General features: G+C 47.1%; 1 protein-coding gene across 1 annotated transcript in view; it reads right to left on the bottom strand.

Moving 5' to 3' along the window:
* Positions 1-18,637, bottom strand: part of SPTBN2 (spectrin beta, non-erythrocytic 2) — a 158,252-nt gene that overhangs the window by 121,962 nt on the left and 17,653 nt on the right. The gene's annotated exons all lie outside the window — the stretch shown is intronic.

The following is an 18,637-nucleotide window of genomic DNA, read 5'->3' as shown; positions in this document are numbered from 1 at the left end:
CATAGCTTCTGTAGAGAAAGGATGGAGGGGGTAGGGCCGCCGTGTGGATGAAGGGGGAGAGGGAGGGAGAACAAGATGGATAGAGAAAGGGATGCAAAGAAAAGTCAGGGGCAATAGAAAGCAGCAGGAGGAGCCGCAGGAAAGGGAATGCTGCACAGATGTCCGCTGGGGTCCCCTATGTGGCCATACCTAGAAATATAGAGAAATATACGGACTATGATAGATATGTTTTATGATAAATGTATATGTGTGTATATATATATATATATATATATATATATATATATATATATACTCATTGATGATGCATAACACACCAGGAGTTGTTGAAATCCAAACTTTCTATGTGATGGTGATAAATATGAGTGATTACAAATGAGAAGTTGACAGGGGAAAACTGTCCAATTATACAGAGGCTCTAGGACAATGTTGGCCACCTCTAGCTTGGCTTTAACTGTAGCTAGCTATACAAGATGATATACGGTTGGGTACCTCCAGCTTGGATCCAAAATGAGACACGGCTGGGCACCTCTAGACTTGATGTAAGATGAGATATGGTTGGGTACCTCTAGCTTGGATACAAGATGAGATAAGATAAGGTTGAGCATCTCTAGCCTGGGTCCAAGATGGGATACAGTTGGGCACCTCCAACATGGATACAAGATGAGATACGGTTGGGTACATCTAGCCTGGTTACAAGATGAGATATGGTTGGGCACCTCTAGCCTGGATACAAGATGAGATATGGTTGGGCACCTCTAGCCTGGATACAAGATGAGATATGGTTGGGCGCCTCTAACCTGGATTCAGGATGAGATATGGTTGGGCGCCTCTAACCTGGATTCAAGATGAGATAAGGTTGGGTACCTCTAGAATGGATACAAGTTGAAATACGGTTGGGTACCTCTAGCTTGGATACAAGATGAGATACGGTTGGGCACATATAGCCTAGATACAAGATGAGATATGGTTGGGTACCTCTTAACCTGGATACAAGCTGGGATATGGTTGGATACCTCTAGCCTGGATACAAGATGAGATACGGTTGGGTACCTCTAGCCTTGATATAAGATGAGATATGGTTGGGTACCTCCAGCTTGGATCCAAGTTGAGATAAGGTTGAACATTTGTATCCTGGATCCAAGATGAGGTACAGTTGGGCACCTCTAGCCTGAATACAAAATAAGATATGGTTGGGTACCTCTAGCCTGGATACAGGATGAGATATGGTTGGGCACCTCTAGCCTGGATACAAGATGAGATACAGTTGGGCACCCCTAGCCTGGATAAAAGGTGACATACGGTTGGGCACTTCTAGCCTGGATACAAGATCAGATACGGTTGGGCACCTCTAGCTTGAATAAAAAATGAGATACGGTTGGGTACCTCTAGCCTGGATACAAGATGAGATATGGTTGGGCACCTCTAGCCTGGATACAAGATGAGATACGGTTGGGCAACTCTAGCCTGGATACAAGATGAGATATGGTTGGGCATCTCTAGGGTATGTTCACACAATTTTTTTGAGGTGAAAATACCACAGAGGAGTTACACTAACAGACCATGAGAGAAAGGTTTCAGATCACACAATGATTCACAGATTGGCCGTGCATGGTGCTCCTGCTGACTGGTGCTCCTGCTGACTGGTGCTCCTGCTGACTGGAGCTCCTGCTGACTGGTGATCCTGCTGACTGGTGATCCTGTTGACTGGTGATCCTGTTGACTGGTGCTTCTGCTGACTGGTGATTCTGTTGACTGGTGCTCCTGCTGATTGGTGCTCCTGCTGACTGGTGCTCCTGCTGACTGGTGCTCCTGCTGACTGGTGCTCCTGCTGACTGGTGCTCCTGCTGACTGGTGATCCTGTTGACTGGTGCTTCTGCTGACGACTGCCGAAAGGGCTCACAATGGGCTCATAAGTGTCACAGTCTCTTGGATCGCTTTTCCTTTAATATCAGTCCTTATGTTTCCTTCACATAGAGCAATGTTAAGCAGATTCCCTTTAAGAAAAGGCCAGGAAAAAAAAAATCACTGTATTCACACAAGGTAGAGGTGGGTGGATGTAGAGTGCTGTATATACTGCTGTGAGACAAGGCTGCACGCTGCTCCGGAGCTCCAACTGCAAACAGTTTCTATAGCTCCCAATAGTTTCTCTTTTAAGCTAAAGGATTTCTAATAACAGTCCAATCTGTCCTTATTGGTAGTCCTAGGGTCCGAGGGGACACATTAACCCAATCAGAGCCTCCCACGTCAAAGGTCCCTCTCCCCTCCATCCACCAGCCTACAGATGGTCAACTCTTCCTTTTGGAGGAGATTATGGTTAGATTTATAATATGTAGTCATGGTTTAAAGCCACTGTACCACCAGGCCCAGGCTGAAGCACTGGAGGCGGCTGACCCACCCTTAGTGGGAGGAAACCCTAACCCCTCTATGATAGGGTTCCATTGATTCTAATGGAGTCACGTCATGGAGGGGCTGGAGTTTCTTCCCACTAAGGGTGGGTTGTCCCGCCTCCAGTGCTTCAGCCTGGGCCTGGTGGTACAGTCACTTTAAGGTGTTGAGCTTTGATTTACAGGGTAACGTCCTAAGGGCAAGAGCTGAAAGATAGCTAGTTTATACAGTATAACTAGTCACATAAAGGGGTTGCCAGGGCAACTCAGGGCAGTCAGGTGGTGTTAGCTAGGGCAGGTGGTGTACCTCTTTAGCTCTTGTCACGGGGCCTGAGTGGTATGTGCCCTCCCCCGGGTCCCAGACACACGAACAGGTAGCCGGGTTATGCTTGACAGTGTCGGCCTGGCCCACTGGAGGACCAGAGGATCCTCCAATGAGAATGACTAGAGACTTTGAGCATGCTCGAGATGGTCCGAACCCGTGTGTGCCGCATTTCAATAGCGGTGGCTGCTGAAGTTAGATGCAGCCCTAAGGCTATTTGAAAAAAAAGGATACAGCCTATTGCTGTGTTCACACGTAGTAAGAGATCGGCCGTTCCATGACCTAGTCTACCGGCTTCATGCTCTTTAGCGCCACTGAATTCTTATGCGGGCGCATCCATGCGGGCCCGCATCAGAATTCCCCACTGCACACAATGGAGTGTGCGGCCGGAGCTGCATGCTCCATTGTGTGCACTGAATAGCAGCAGCAGAAAAACTGACATGTCAGTTTTCTACGGCACCGCTAGGGATCCCGGACGGAGTGTATACTATGGGGGAGATTATCAAACGTGATGTAAAGTGAAACTGGCTCAGTTGCCCCTAGCAACCAATCAGATTCCATCTTTCATTTTCCAAAGAGTCTATGAGGAATGAAAAATGGAATCTGATTGGTTGCTAGGGGCAACTCCGTCCGGGATCCTATGCTTTCACATACAACGTGTGTGCTGTATAGATCACGACCGTGATTTCTACAACACATACGTTGTGTGAACATAGCCTTGGTTGTATCCATGTTTGTTAAGACTCCCTAGGGCTGCATCCAACTTCAGCAGCTACTGCTATTCAAATGCCGCACACACGGGTTCGGACGATCACGGGCCTGCTCAAAGTTTACTCAGCTCACGTCCTGACGTCTATGTCTTTAACTCTACTGCATGACTCAAGGCTGAAGCATTGTTGAGGTAGGGTGAGTATGGCAACGCTCCTCCCTGCCTGCAGAGGGCAGAACTTTGAAGGTATCTAGCTCTGCATTTAGATGACAAAACCTGCAAGAACAGGTATAAGTTGTGTTACTGCGCATGCCATTAAAGTTCTATGTAGTCATGCGCTTTCTCACCTTGTTTTAAGAAGACTGTGTTAATTTAGCCATGTAGGGTCTGCCTTAAAGGGATAGTTCACCCACATTTTTTTTCTTTCAAATCAACTGGTCCAAGCAAGTGCCAAAGATATGTAATGCAGGAGAGGTTTTCAATGGGGATTTGCTTCCTCATCAGGACAGTCCCTGACATGAACAGAGGTGGCAGCAGAGAGCACTGTGTTACACTGGAGAGAATACACCACGTCCTGCAGGACATACAGCAGCTGATAAATACTGGAAGGCTGGAGATTTTTTTTTTTTATAGATGTAAATTACAAACATCTGGCACTTGCTAGGACCAGTTAATTTGAAAGAATAAAAAATGTCTATTTCTGTGTGACAGCAGCAGCTCGGTCACTAATACACCATAAGGATATGCTAATTGTACCCCCACCACAAGTGTATAAGGTTTTAACATACCCCATTCACAAGAAATCTGCAAAGTAACCGCAGTGCAATTGGTAAAACATACCGCACACTGAGAATTCTGCACCATAGATGTGTAGGTAACCTTAAGGAGCGCTCGATGCCGTTGGCATCAGGCTAGTCATTAGGCAGTCTATTACCTCAGTGTAAGCATGGCTCTGTTGGGCTCATTCTACATTCTACAGCTCGGGATTAAACATTTATGCATGTGTAGTTAAAATACGATAAAATATTCTCTTCATAGATCGCTTCTGAATTACACCGAAAACTGCCTGACTGGAATGATCAAAACTCAACCCTTATTAGTTTCAGTAAAACCCATAATTAGGATATGTATACACACGAATTCTTTCTGTGCTATAACTATCTGTATTTTTCCCATAGGATTCTATGGAAAACATATTCAAAATAATTCTCTCTCCATCACAGCACTCCCACCCTGCCTACTCCCCTCCCACAGCACTCCTGCCACTTCCCTGCCCAGAGCTGTTGCAGAACATTTCAGCGCACAACAGACTATTGCTCTGCATTTAGTAAATCTGTAGCTCCTCTACCTGTGGCGTTGTTTAGCACAAAGTATTAAAGGAGAAGTACAATGGGCAGGGCGTAGGGGGATCATAATAAAGAATGCATACTTACCACTCCCTTGCCCACGCTGCACCGCGTCCTACTCCAGGGCACCCTTTGGCATTCTCTGACTCTCAGCTCTTCTACCTTACAACCTAGTTGATGGATGCTCTGCTCAGCCAACAAGTGACTAGGGCAGGACACCGCTACATTCACTGATTGGCTAATGGGGCATCCATCAGCTGGGTCAGCCATTTTGCCCGGAGTCATGACGTCCTCATAACTTGGGGGAAAATGACTTCCAGTGGAGGTCCCAGACCTTCTGACACTGTGATTCACGGGCACGGGGAGAGGTAAGTAGTTGTTGCTCATTATGTTCCCCCTGTCATTGCCAAATTTAAAAAAATAAATAAACGCCGGACTTATACTTTAACTAGATTTGCATTTCCAGGGAAATACATAGTGCTTGAAAAGAGCGCCCCTTTACCAGTGATTTCCAGAGCGCCTCTTTACCAGTGACTTCCAGAGCGCCCCTTTACCAGTGACTTCCAGAGCGCCCCTTTACCAGTGACTTCCAGAGCGCCCCTTTACCAGTGACTTCCAGAGCGCCCCTTTACCAGTGACTTCCAGAGCGCCCCTTTACCAGTGACTTCCAGAGCGCCCCTTTACCAGTGACTTCCTTTTAAGAGAAACTTTAATCCTGGGTGCCGTCCCTTTAAGAGCGACTTGGGTTCCATCCCTTTAAGAGCAACTTGGCTCCCGTCCCTTTAAGAGCGACATGAGTCTCTTTAGGAGCATCGCTCTTAAAGGGACCCAGGTCGCTCTTAAAGGGACCCAGGTTGCTCTTAAAGGGACATATTTCGCTCTTAAAAGGACCCATGTTGCTCTTAAAGGGACCCATTTCGCTCTTAAAGGGACCAAGGTCGCTCTTAAAGGGACCCATTTTGCTCTTAAATGGACCCAGATCGCTCTTAAAGGGACCCATTTCGCTCTTAAAGGGACCCATTTCGCTCTTTAAGGGACCCAGGTCGCTCTTAAAGGGACCCAGGTCGCTCTTAAAGGGACCGAGATCGCTCTTAAAGGGACCCAGATCGCTCTTAAAGGGACCCAGGTTGCTCTTAAAGGGACCCAGGTCACTCTTAAAGGGACATATTTTTCTCTTAAAGGGACCCAGGTCGCTCTTAAAGGGACCCAGTTCGCTCTTAAAGGGACCCAGTTCGCTCTAAAAGAGACCCAGGTCGCTCTTAAAGGGACATATTTCGCTCTTGAAGGGACATATTTCTCTCTTAAAGGGACCCAGGTCGCTCTTAAAGGGACCCAGGTTGCTCTTAAAGGGACCCAGGTTGCTCTTAAAGGGACATATGTCTCTCTTAAAGGGACCCAGGTCACTCTTAAGGGGACCCAGTTTGCTCTTAAAGGGACCCAGGTCGCTCTTAAAGGGACATATTTCGCTATTGAAGAGACCCAGGTCGCTCTTAAATGGACAAATTTCGCTCTAAAAAGAGACCCAGTTCACACTTAAAGGGACCCAGGTTGCACTTACAGGGACCCAGTTCGCTCTTAAATGGACCCTGTTCGCTCTAAGAGGGACCCAGATCGCTCTTAAAGGGACCCAAGTCGCTCTTAAAGGGACCAATTTTGCTCTTACAGGGACATATTTCGCTCTTAAAGGGACCCAGGTCGCTCTTAAAGGGACATATTTCGCTCTTAAAGGGACCCAGGTCACTCTTAAAGGTACCCAGGTCGCTCTTAAAGGGACCCATTTTGCTCTTAAAGGGAAATATTTCTCTCTTAAAGGGACCCAGGTCGCTCTTAAAGGGACCCAGGTTGCTCTTAAAGGGACCCAGGTTGCTCTTAAAGGGACATATGTCTCTCTTAAAGGGACCCAGGTCACTCTTAAGGGGACCCAGTTTGCTCTTAAAGGGACCCAGGTCGCTCTTAAAGGGACATATTTCGCTATTGAAGCGACCCAGGTCGCTCTTAAAGGGACCTAGGTCGCTCTTAAATGGACCAATTTCGCTCTTAAAAGGGACCCATTTCGGTCTTTAAGCGACCCAGGTTGCTCTTAAAGGGACCCAGGTCAGTCTTAAAGGGACCCAGATCGCTCTTAAAGGGACCCAGATCGCTCTTAAAGGGACCCAGATCGCTCTTAAAGGGACCCAGGTCGCTCTTAAAGGGACCCAGGTCGCTCTTAAAGGGACCCAGGTCGCTCTTAAAGGGACCCAGGTCGCTCTTAAAGGGACCCAGGTTACTCTTTAAGGGACCCAGGTTGCTCTTAAAGGGACCCAGGTTGCTCTTAAAGGGACCCAGGTCGCTCTTAAAGGGACATATTTCTCTCTTAAAGGGACCCAGGTCGCTCTTAAAGGGACCCAGTTCGCTCTTAAAGGGACCCAATTCGCTCTTAAAGGGACCCAGTTCGCTCTTAAAGGGACCCAGTTCGCTCTTAAAGGGACATATTTCGCTCTTGAAGGGACCCAGGTCGCTCTTAAAGGGACCCAGGTCGCTCTTAAATGGACCAATTTCGCTCTTAAAAGAGACCCAGTTCGCTCTTAAAGGGACCCAGGTCGCACTTAAAGGGACCCAGTTCGCTCTTAAATGGACCCTGTTCACTCTTAAAGGGACCCAGGTCGCTCTTAAAGGGACCAAATTTGCTCTTAAAGGGACATATTTCGCTCTTAAAGGGACCCAGGTCGCTCTTAAAGGGACCCAGGACGCTCTTAAAGGGACCCATTTCGCTCTTAAAGGGACCCATTTTGCTCTTAAAGGTACCCAGGTCGCTCTTAAAGGGACCCATTTTGCTCTTAAAGGGACATATTTCGCTCTTAAAGGGACCCAGATCGCTGTTAAAGGGACCCAGGTCGCTCTTAAAGGGACCCAGGTCGCTCTTAAAGGGACCCAGGTTGCTCTTAAAGGGACCCAGGTCGCTCTTTAAGGGACATATTTCTCTCTTAAAGGGACCCAGTTCGCTCTTAAAGGGACCCAGGTCACTCTTAAAGGGACATATTTCGCTCTTGAAGGGACCCAGGTCGCTCTTTAAGGGACATATTTCTCTCTTAAAGGGACCCAATTCGCTCTTAAAGGGACCCAGGTCACTCTTAAAGGGACATATTTCGCTCTTGAAGGGACCCAGGTCGCTCTTAAATGGACCAATTTCGCTCTTAAAAGGGACCCAGTTCGCTCTTAAATGGACCCTGTTCGCTCTTAAAGGGACCCAGATCGCTCTTAAAGGGACCCAGATCGCTCTTAAAGGGACCCAGGTCGCTCTTAAAGGGACCCAGGTCGCTCTTAAAGTGACCAATTTTGCTCTTAAAGGGACATATTTCGCTCTTAAAGGGACCCAGGTTGCTCTTAAAGGGACCCAGGACGCTCTTAAAGGGACCCATTTGGCTCTTAAAGGTACCCAGGTCGCTCTTAAAGGGACCCATTTTGCTCTTAAAGGGACCCATTTTGCTCTTAAAGGGACCCATTTTGCTCTTAAAGGGACCAATTTCACACTTAAAGGGACCAATTTCACGCTTAAAGGGACCTATTTCGCTCTTAAAGAGACCCAGGTCGCTCTTAAAAGGACCCATTTCGCTCTTAAAGGGACCCATTTCGCTCTTAAAGGGACCCAGGTCGCTCCCAAAGGGACCCATTTCACTCTTAAAGGGACCCAGATCGCTCTTAAAGGGACCCATTTCGCTCTTAAAGGGACCCAGGTCGCTCTTAAAGGGACCCAGGTCGCTCTTAAAGGGACCCAGGTCGCTCTTAAAGGGACCCAGGTCGCTCTTAAAGGGACCCAGGTTGCTCTTAAAGGGACCCAGGTCGCTCTTAAGGGGACCCAGGTCACTCTTAAAGAGACATATTTCGATCTTTAAGGGACATATTTCGCTCTTAAAAGGAACCAGTTCGCTCTTAAAGGGACCAAGATCGCTCTTAAAGGGACCCAGATCGCTTTTAAAGGGACCCAGGTCGCTCTTAAAGGGGCCAATTTCACGCTTAAAGGGACCCATTTCGCTCTTAAAGAGACCCAGGTCGCTCTTTAAAGGACCAATTTCGCTCTTAAAGGGACCCATTTCACTCTTAAAGGGACCCATTTCACTCTTAAAGGGACCCATTTCGCTCTTAAAGGGACCCAGGTCGCTCTTAAATAGACCCATTTTACTTTTAAAGGGACCCAGATCGCTCTTAAAGGGACCCATTTCGCTCTTAAAGGGACCCATTTCGCTCTTAAAGGGACCCAGGTCGCTCTTAAAGGGACCCAGGTCGCTCTTAAAGGTACCCAGGTCGCTCTTAAAGGGACCCAGGTCGCTCTTAAAGGGACCCAGGTTGCTCTTAAAGGGACCCAGGTTGCTCTTAAAGGGACCCAGGTCGCTCTAAAAGGGACATATTTCGCTCTTTAAGGGACATATTTCGCTCTTAAAAGGAATCAGTTCGCTCTTAAAGGGACCAAGATCGCTCTTAAAGGGAACCAGATCACTCTTAAAGGGACCAATTTCGCTGTTAAAGGGACCCACTTTGCTCTTAAAGGGACATATTTCGCTCTTAAAGAGACCCAGGTCGCTCTTAAAGAGACCCAGGTCGCTCTTAAAGGGACCAATTTCACTCGCAAAGGGACCAATTTCACTCTTAAAGGGACCCATTTAGCTCTTAAAGGAACCCAGGTCACTCTTAAAAGGACCCATTTTGCTCTTGAAGGGACCCATTTCGCTATTAAAGGGACCCAGATCGCTCTTAAATGGACCCAGGTCGCTCTTAAAGGGACCCAGGTCACTCTTAAAGGGACCCAGGTTGCTCTTAAAGGATTCAATTTCGCTCTTAAAGGGACCCAGGATGCTCTTAAAGGGACCCACGTCGCTCTTAAAGGGACCAATTTCGCTCTTAAAGGGACCCAGGTTTCTCTTAAAGGGACCCAGGTCGCTCTTAAAGGGACCAATTTTGCTCTTAAAGGGACATATATCGCTCTTAAAGGGGCCCAAGTCTCTCTTAAAGGGACCCAGGTCGCTCTTAAAGGGACATATTTTGCTCTTAAAAGGACCCAGTTAGCTCTTAAAGGGACCCAGATCGCTCTTAAAGGGACCCAGATCGCTCTTAAAGGGACCCAGGTCGCTCTTAAAGGGACCCATTTCACTCTTAAAGGGACCCAGATCGCTCTTAAAGGGACCCAGATCGCTCTTAAAGGGACCCATTTCGCTCTTAAAGGGACCCATTTCACTCTTAAAGGCACCCATTTTGCTCTTAAAGGGACCCAGGTCGCTCTTAAAGGGACCCATTTCACTCTTATAGGGAACCAGATCGCTCTTAAAGGGACCCATTTCGCTCTTAAAGGGACCCAGGTCGCTCTTAAAGGGACCCAGGTTGCTCTTAAAGGGACCCAGGTCGCTCTTAAGGGGACCCAGGTCGCTCTAAAAGGGACATATTTCGCTCTTTAAGGGACATATTTCGCTCTTAAAAGGAATCAGTTCGCTCTTAAAGGGACCAAAATCGCTCTTAAAGGGAACCAGATCGCTCTTAAAGGGACCAATTTCGCTCTTAAAGGGACCCACTTTGCTCTTAAAGGGACATATTTCGCTCTTAAAGGGACCCAGGACGCTCTTAAATGGACCCATTTCGCTCTTAAAGGGACCCAGGTTGCTTTTAAAGGGACCCATTTTGCTCTTAAAGGGACATATTTCGCTCTTAAAGAGACCCAGGTCGCTCTTAAAGAGACCCAGGTCGCTTTTAAAGGGACCAATTTCACTCCCAAAGGGACCAATTTCACGCTTAAAGGGACCCATTTCGCTATTAAAGGGACCCATTTCGCTATTAAAGGGACCCAGATCGCTCTTAAATGGACCCAGGTCGCTCTTAAAGGGACCCAGGTCGCTCTTAAAGGGTTCAATTTCGCTCTTAAAGGGACCCAGGATGCTCTTAAAGGGACCCACGTCGCTCTTAAAGGGACCAATTTCACTCTTAAAGGGACCAATTTCGCTCTTAAAGGGACCCAGGTTGCTCTTAAAGGGACCCAGGTCGCTCTGAAAGGGACCCATTTTGCTCTTAAAGGGACATATATCGCTCTTAAAGGGGCCCAAGTCTCTCTTAAAGGGACCCAGGTCGCTCTTAAAGGGACATATTTAGCTCTTGAAGGGACATATTTTGCTCTTAAAAGGACCCAGTTAGCTCTTAAAGGGACCCAGATCGCTCTTAAAGGGACCCAGGTCGCTCTTAACCTCTTAAGGACATAGGACGTACCGGTACGTCCTATGTCCTCATTAGCACTTCAAAGCGGGGCCGCGCGGCGGCCCCGCATTGAAGTGCCGCGATCCCGGGTGCCGCGAGTAGCCCGGGACCGCTGCTATTAGCGGGCACGGTCCGATCGCCGTGCCCGCTAATTAGCTAATCGGAGGCAGCTGTCAAAGTTGACAGCTGCCTCCGATTACCGGAGGCAACGTTTCCCTGGTGTCTAGTGGGGGAGATCGCTCCTCCGGGACCTTGTCCCGGAGGAGCGATCTCCGTTACTGATGCCGGCCGGGGACGCGTCCAAGATGGCGCCGTCCTCGGCTCGGCACTCGTTTGTTTCCGGCTGCAGCAGCCGAAAGCAAACGAGTGCCGATCTCATGGATCTCTGCAGCATATCTATGCTGCAGAGATCTCTATGAGAGATCACAGTGTATATACTAGAAGTCCCCCAGGGGGGCTTCTAGTATATGTGTAAAAAAAAAAAAAAAGTGTTGTTAATAGTAAAAAGCCCCCTCCCCTAATAAAAGTCTGAATCACCCCCCTTTTCCCAGGTTTTAAATAAAAGTAAACAAATAAATAAATAAATAAACATGTTTGGTATCGCCGCGTGCGTAATCGCCCGAACTATTAATTAATCACATTCCTGATCTCGTACGGTAAACGGCGTCAGCGCAAAAAAATCCCAAAGTGCAAAATTGTGCATTTTTGGTCGCATCAAATCCAGAAAAAATGTAATAAAAAGCGATCAAAAAGTCGTATATGCGCAATCAAGGTACCGATAGAAAGATCACATCATGGCGCAAAAAATGACACCTCGCACAGCCCCATAGACCAAAGGATAAAAGCGCTATAAGCCTGGGAATGGAGCGATTTTAAGGAACATATATTGGTTAACAACGGTTTGAATTTTTTACAGGCCATCAGATACAATATAAGTTATACATGTTACATATCGTTTTAATCGTAACGACTTGAGGAACATGCATAACAAGTCAGTTTTACCCCAGGGCGAATGGCGTAAAAACACATTTCCCCCAAATAAAAGAAATGCGTTTTTTTTTTCAATTTCACCACACTTTGAATTTTTTTCTGGTTTCGCAGTGTACTTTATGCAAAAATTCAGCCTGTTATTGCAAAGTACAATTAGTGACGCAAGAAATAAGGGGTCATGTGGGTTTCTAGGTGGAAAAATGCAAGTGCTATGACCTTTTAAACACAAGGAGGAAAAACCGAAAACGTAAAAACGAAAATGGGCCATGTCCTTAAAGGGTTAAAAGGACCCAGGTCGCTCTTAAAGAGACCAATTTCGCTCTTAAAGGGACCCTTCTTGCTCTTAAAGGGACATATTTCACTCTTAAAGGGACCCAGGTCACTTTTAAAGGGACCCAGGACGCTCTTAAAGGGACCAATTTAGCTCTTAAAGGGACCCATTTTGCTCTTAAAGGGACCCAGGTCGCTCTTAAAGGGACCCAGGTCGCTCTTAAAGGGACCAAGGTCTCTCTTAAAGGGACCCATTTTGCTCTTAAAGGGACATATTTCGCTCTTAAAGGGACCCAGGTCGCTCTGAAAGGGACCAATTTCACTCTTAAAGGGACCCAGATCGCTCTTAAAGGGACCCAGGTCGCTCTTAAAGGGACCCATGTCACTCTTAAAGGGACCCATGTCGCTCTTAAAGGGACCCAGGTCGCTTTTAAAGGGACCCAGATCGCTCTTAAAGGGACCCAGATCGCTCTTAAAGGGAACCATTTTGCTCTTAAAGGGACATATTTCGCTCTTAAAGAGACCCAGGTCGCTCTTAAAGGGACCAATTTCACTCCTAAAGGGACCAATTTCACGCTTAAAGGGACCCATTTCGCTTTTAAAGGGACCCAGGTCGCTCTTAAAAGGACCCATTTTGCTCTTAAAGGGACATATTTCGCTCTTAAAGAGACCCAGGTCGCTCTTAAAGGGACCAATTTCACTCCTAAAGGGACCAATTTCATGCTTAAAGGGACCCATTTCGCTCTTAAAGGGACCCAGGTCGCTCTTAAAAGGACCCATTTTGCTCTTAAAGGGACATATTTCGCTCTTAAATGGACATATTTTGCTCTTAAAGGGACCCAGGTCGCTCTTAAAGGGACCCATTTTGCTCTTAAAGGGACCCATTTAGCTATTAAAGGGACCCAGATCGCTCATAAAGGGACCCAGGTCGCTCTTAAAGGGACCCAGGTTGCTCTTAAAGGGACCCATTTCGCTCTTAAAGGGACCCAGGTCGCTCTTAAAGGGACCCAGGTTGCTTTTAAAGGGACATATTTCGCTCTTGAAGGGACATATTTCGCTCTTAAAAGGACCCAGGTCGCTCATAAAGGGACCCAGGTTGCTCTTAAAGGGACCCGGGTCGCTCTTAAAGGGACCCAGGTCGCTCTAGCGACATGGGTCTCTTTAAGAGCGACATGGGTCCCATACCTTCTGGAGTGACTTGGGTCCCTTTAAGAGCAACATGGGACCCTTTAAGAGCGACTTGGGTCCCGTTCATTTAAGAGCGACTTTTGTGCGGCCCCTTTAAGAGCGACTTGGGTACCTTTAAGAACGACTTGGGTCCCTTTAAGAGCGACATGGCTCCTGTCCCTTTGAGAGCGACTTGGGTCCCTTTAAGAGCGACTTGAGCCCCTTTAAGAGCGACTTGCGTTCCTTTAAGGGCGACCTGGGTCCCTTTAAGAGCGATCTGGGTACTTATAATGGTAAAGATCATTGCTCGGTTACCATGACAATCTTACTCATGTCAGTAAGACAAAATCGTTAAGGACCTTCCATATATTACATCTTCTATTGGCCAATAGTGGACATGTGACTGTGTGGATGTTGTGATACATTGCCTGACAAGACCTTAGAATTCCTATTGGCTGCTATATCTCAGCTATTTGCATATGTGCTGTGATTGGCTGTCAGCGGTTAGAGTGTGGCCATTATTTGCAATGGGCCATTATTTTCTATGGGAAATTTGGGGGTCTTTAAACGTAAATTTCTTAAAAATGACAAATCCGATCGAAACGAAAAATAGATAGCACACCACACACCGCCGAGGGTCTCGAAATGCAGTTTGAATGGAGTGTGTGCGCAAAGCGTAATTCTGTAATAGGTTGTATTAGGCAAAAAAGTATTTTCCTGTACTCAAAAACGTGTTTTCCAGCCCCACACACACACTTCTTATCTTTGCATTATCAGGTAAAATCGTCTTTATTATAGAGATGCAAATTGAAGACGGGTTTGTTGAGTCTATTATAACCTATGGAGGAGGTAAGGATTGAGGGGGAAGAGTGAGCAGGTACAGGAGGCAAACAGCCCGTGCAGTTTGGAGACTGTCTGGGCACATAAAGTGGTGGATTCATAGGTCAGAAAGGTCAGTGCTTATTTGGCAACTTAATTAAATAAGATTGCAGGATGATGTGTTTCGTACAGCCCTGCTTTTCTACTCTCCGTGCTCACTCATCCCCCTCAGACCCTCCCCTCTCCATAGAGCATAATAGACACAAATCCTGCTTCTTCTGAAGTGAGGAAAGCGCAAAACAGCTTTTTGAGTACAGAAGGAAACTCTTTTGCTTAATAAAACCTATTATTAGAGTGTTTCTTAAAATCGTGTGTACTATTGATAGTTGTTGATTTCGTGACAGTTAACTTTAAGTTAAATTTTTCATACTTTTCTAAGCCAAGCAAGGGTCCCTTTGCAAAACTGTGCCTTTGTGAACCTTGTGACCTTTTTCTGGTGGTTTCCAAGGACTTCAGGGATTCAACATCTCAGGAACTGCTCTATATAGCAACTACAATCCACATGTGTTAACAGCGGTGCAGTTTACTATTTGCCATTGTGGTATCACACCACTGGTGTTTTTCTTCTTTTCTGCAACTGTCAAAAGTTCTCAGGTTAAGTGGTGGATGAGGTATTTTAAAGTTTCCCCACTAGGTGTCAGTGTTTCTTATGTATGTGTATGTACAGTGGTACCTCGGTTCTCGAACTTAATTGGTTCCGGAAGGTAGTTTGAGAACCAAGCAGTTTGAAAACCGAGCAGTGTTTTCCCATAGGAAATAATGTAAATGTGATAAATTGGTTCCTGCAGCCGCCAATAATTACCTACAATACTCATTTATTACACTGATAAGTGCTCAGTATAATCACTACAGTACAGTACAGAACAGCACTATACTGTACAGGACATTAAACATAAGAAATGTTCATCAGAACCAGCAATTATAGTACAGTAGTCACCAACTCCTCACCCATCCTTTACTGTATAGCGTCCCCCCCATCCAAGCACTGTAATGTATGGGAGATGGTGGTGCACTGCCTGTACCACTACTGCACTGTATATGCACTCCAGCAGTCTTATACAGCACTGTACTGTATGTGAAGCCTCACCACTGCTTAACTCGCCAGGTACAACCCACCATCCATGCTCGCAAAAACGTTCACAAACCGAGCAAAGTTCTAATTCCAAACACTTCTGGGTAAATTTTCGTTCGAATACCAAGCAGTTCGAGTTCCAAAGCGTTCGAAAACCGAGGTATTACTGTATATGTATTACTATTGCACAGCTGAGGGAAGTATTGGGTGAATGTTGCTTGCACCAGGTGTTATGTACTGACCACTAGGAGGTGCTTTTTCTCTTTGTCCTAACCTCTTTACTCTCTCTCTCTCACCCACACTCATCCCCACCACTCACAGGCAGGTACACAAAGCCCCTTGTAGCAGGAGTTACTTGTGGAGGAAGTGCAGTTTAGTCCTGGTTAGTTTCTCAGTGAGAGAGGACACAATAAACCCAGTTCCTGCTGTAGTTAACCCAGGGCCTGGCTTATGCCAGGACCCCTGACCGAAACCAAACTCAGATGCAACTAAAGACTCTATTCTTCATACAAGCAACTACTTTCACTATGCAGTGCTAAGCAACAGCAAGGGAGAACAGCCACCAAGAAACACCCTAGTGCATGCCAGGAACCCCAGGGACATTGTTGAGGGACTATTTCCTTTCTCAAAACCCTGTAATAAACAGCAAGAAAACACTGCATGAATCAGGAGGTATGTCTTTTCAAATTCCCAGCTGAAGGAACTTACAAAAGTACCTTATTCTTACAGTCTGGTCAGACATAGTCTCAACGTGAGCACGAGTATCACTTCACTTACTACAGAGATATCTACTAAAAAGCCAGCAGAGTACAAGGCTACGCTGGGCCTAGGGCTCCTATGGCAAACTCCTTTCCTCTTCTCTCTACCTTCTACAAAGCACTTCTGCCACTTCTGCTCTTCTCAAGCACCTACCTCGAACACCAGTGTCCCAGTGGCACCAGTGGCCCGCTGGAGTACCGGAGAATCCTCCGGTGGGCCCCCAGCTTTAGAACCTGCACAAACACTGACTAACATGCTGTTTCTCACTAATTCTTTATTGGTGGGCCCCCAGGATCATTTCCTCTGGTGGGCCCTAAATACCCCAGTCCGACACTCAAGCGTGTATTGTCTGTAAAACGTGTACTGTCAACCTGCAAAAGCTCTACGGTAAAATTGTTCTATTTTTATATCAAACGCACGGGACTCTGTCTATCTCTGCTCGCACATGCACCTATATACACACCACCGCACACCTTGGGTTATTTTTCCCCCTTCTGTGGGTGGTGGTTCTGACAATCCGGGTGGGTCAGCTGCCACTCCAGGTTGCAATGAAAGAGCCTAAGGGTCCCGCAGCAAACCCAGAAGGTTACCAACCATTTTGGGGACACTACCGGCCATATACAATGCAGGTACCAACATCTCACTTGTGTGCTGGACTAGCACTGGCGTCACAACAAGTAAAATCACTAGCCGCACACCACAGAATTGGCCTCACGGCTATCTCAGCTACTGGCCGAGTACCACACCATCATCATCTGTCACAGGTACTGGCATTGACAAAATCTTGTGGTGACTCACTTTGTGGGAAACACTTAGGGGCCAATTCCACAGAGCGATAATCTGCCGAATTGGCCCGAATCGGCTGATTATCGCTCCGCGGAATAGAGACAACGATCAGCTGAAGATCGTGTCATCGCCTGATCGTTTATTTAGGTGTAAACCTAAAATCATCGGGCATCCACCACGCATCGCTATGAAGAATAGCTGTGCGCGGCCAGGGACCGACGATTTCACAAACAGCACACTTTACCTAACCATGCTGCAGGTCTTCTCCTGCGCTCCTTCTCTCCCAGTCCCGCGCGCAGCATCAGCTTTGGAGCGGCCTGTCTGAGCTGACAGAGCGCTCAGCCAATCACTGGCCAGGACCGGTCAGTGATTGGCTGAGCGGTCTGTCAGCTCAGACAGGCCGCTCCAAAGCTGATGCTGCGCGCGGGACTGGGAGAGAAGGAGCGCAGGAGAAGACCTGCAGCATGGTTAGGTAAAGTATGCTGTTTAAACAAGGGCTGCAAGGACATCGGTAACGATGTCCCTGCAGCCCTCGCTAAACAATTATCGGGCCGTGGAATAGGCACAGTAAATAAGCGCCGATCTACCAGATCAGCGCTCGTTTACATTATTGATCGGGCCCCCATTGGCCCGTGGAATAGGACCCTTAGGGTTGATCTTCCCTTTAAAGGGGTACTCCAGCGGGGGGGCTATTTTGGGATCTGGCCGGGGAGGAGGTGGCTGAGAGAAAAGATGTCCACTCACCTCCCCGGATCCAGCGGTGGGTCCAGTATCGCGGCGCTCCGGTCCCCGGTTCCCGTCCGCTTTCTGGTGTCTGGTGTGGGCTCGACACGTGACGTCTCAAGTCCGCTCAGCCAGTCAGTGACAGAGGAGGGATCTGAGCAGACTTGAAATGATCCCGCCTCTGTCACTGACTGGCTGAGCGGACTTGAGACTCGAGCCCGTGTCAGACACCAGGAAGCGGCCGGGAACCGGGGACCGGAGCACTGCGATATGGGACCCGCCGCTGGATCCGGGGAGGTGAGTGGACGTCTTTTCTCTCAGCCACCTCCTCCCTGGTCAGATCCCAAAATAGCCCCCCGCTGGAGTACCCCTTTAACTCAGTGATGGGCGACCCTTTTTCCCTCCAGCCGTCACAAAACCCCATTTCCCATCATGCCTGGAAAGCTTTGGGCTGTCCAGCCATGGTGGGAATTGTAGTTTCATAACAGCTGTTCCCCAACCCTAGCTTGTGATACCCTCAACAATGATATTATTGCCGACAAATAAGTACCCAAGGATCCAACCATAATGAGACAGACATAAAGCACCTGCTTAGTATCTAATCCCAGAATTTTGGAACCATATTATACAACGTTCACATATAAGCAAGTAGTAAATGATATTACTCTCTATAGGACGTCTTACTTTGTGTTTCCTGTAAATAACATTTATTATTTAGAGTGTTGAGAGACAGAGAATAAAGTCGAAACTCTTAACCCGCTTCAATATTTCATAATGCGGAGCGCCCTATAATGGACTGGGCTACTTCACTCCATAGCTGAGGCTTCTTTAGTTTGCTGTTAACTGGTTACACTGGTTTCATGGAGATGAGCAAATTCTTTAACCCCACTCACAGATTAGATTGACATTTATTGTTTAGTTTTGCTGTATTTGAGGAAATAATACTCAAATCTATTCTTGTATACCATGGCCTAAGAAATATGTGTTGGCAAATGGTAACTCTGGCAGATTTTT

This window comes from Dendropsophus ebraccatus, chromosome 4 (genome assembly GCF_027789765.1).
Source record: "Dendropsophus ebraccatus isolate aDenEbr1 chromosome 4, aDenEbr1.pat, whole genome shotgun sequence".
In the NCBI taxonomy this organism is placed as follows: domain Eukaryota; kingdom Metazoa; phylum Chordata; class Amphibia; order Anura; family Hylidae; genus Dendropsophus; species Dendropsophus ebraccatus.
This window is presented reverse-complemented; position numbering and strand designations above follow the sequence as displayed.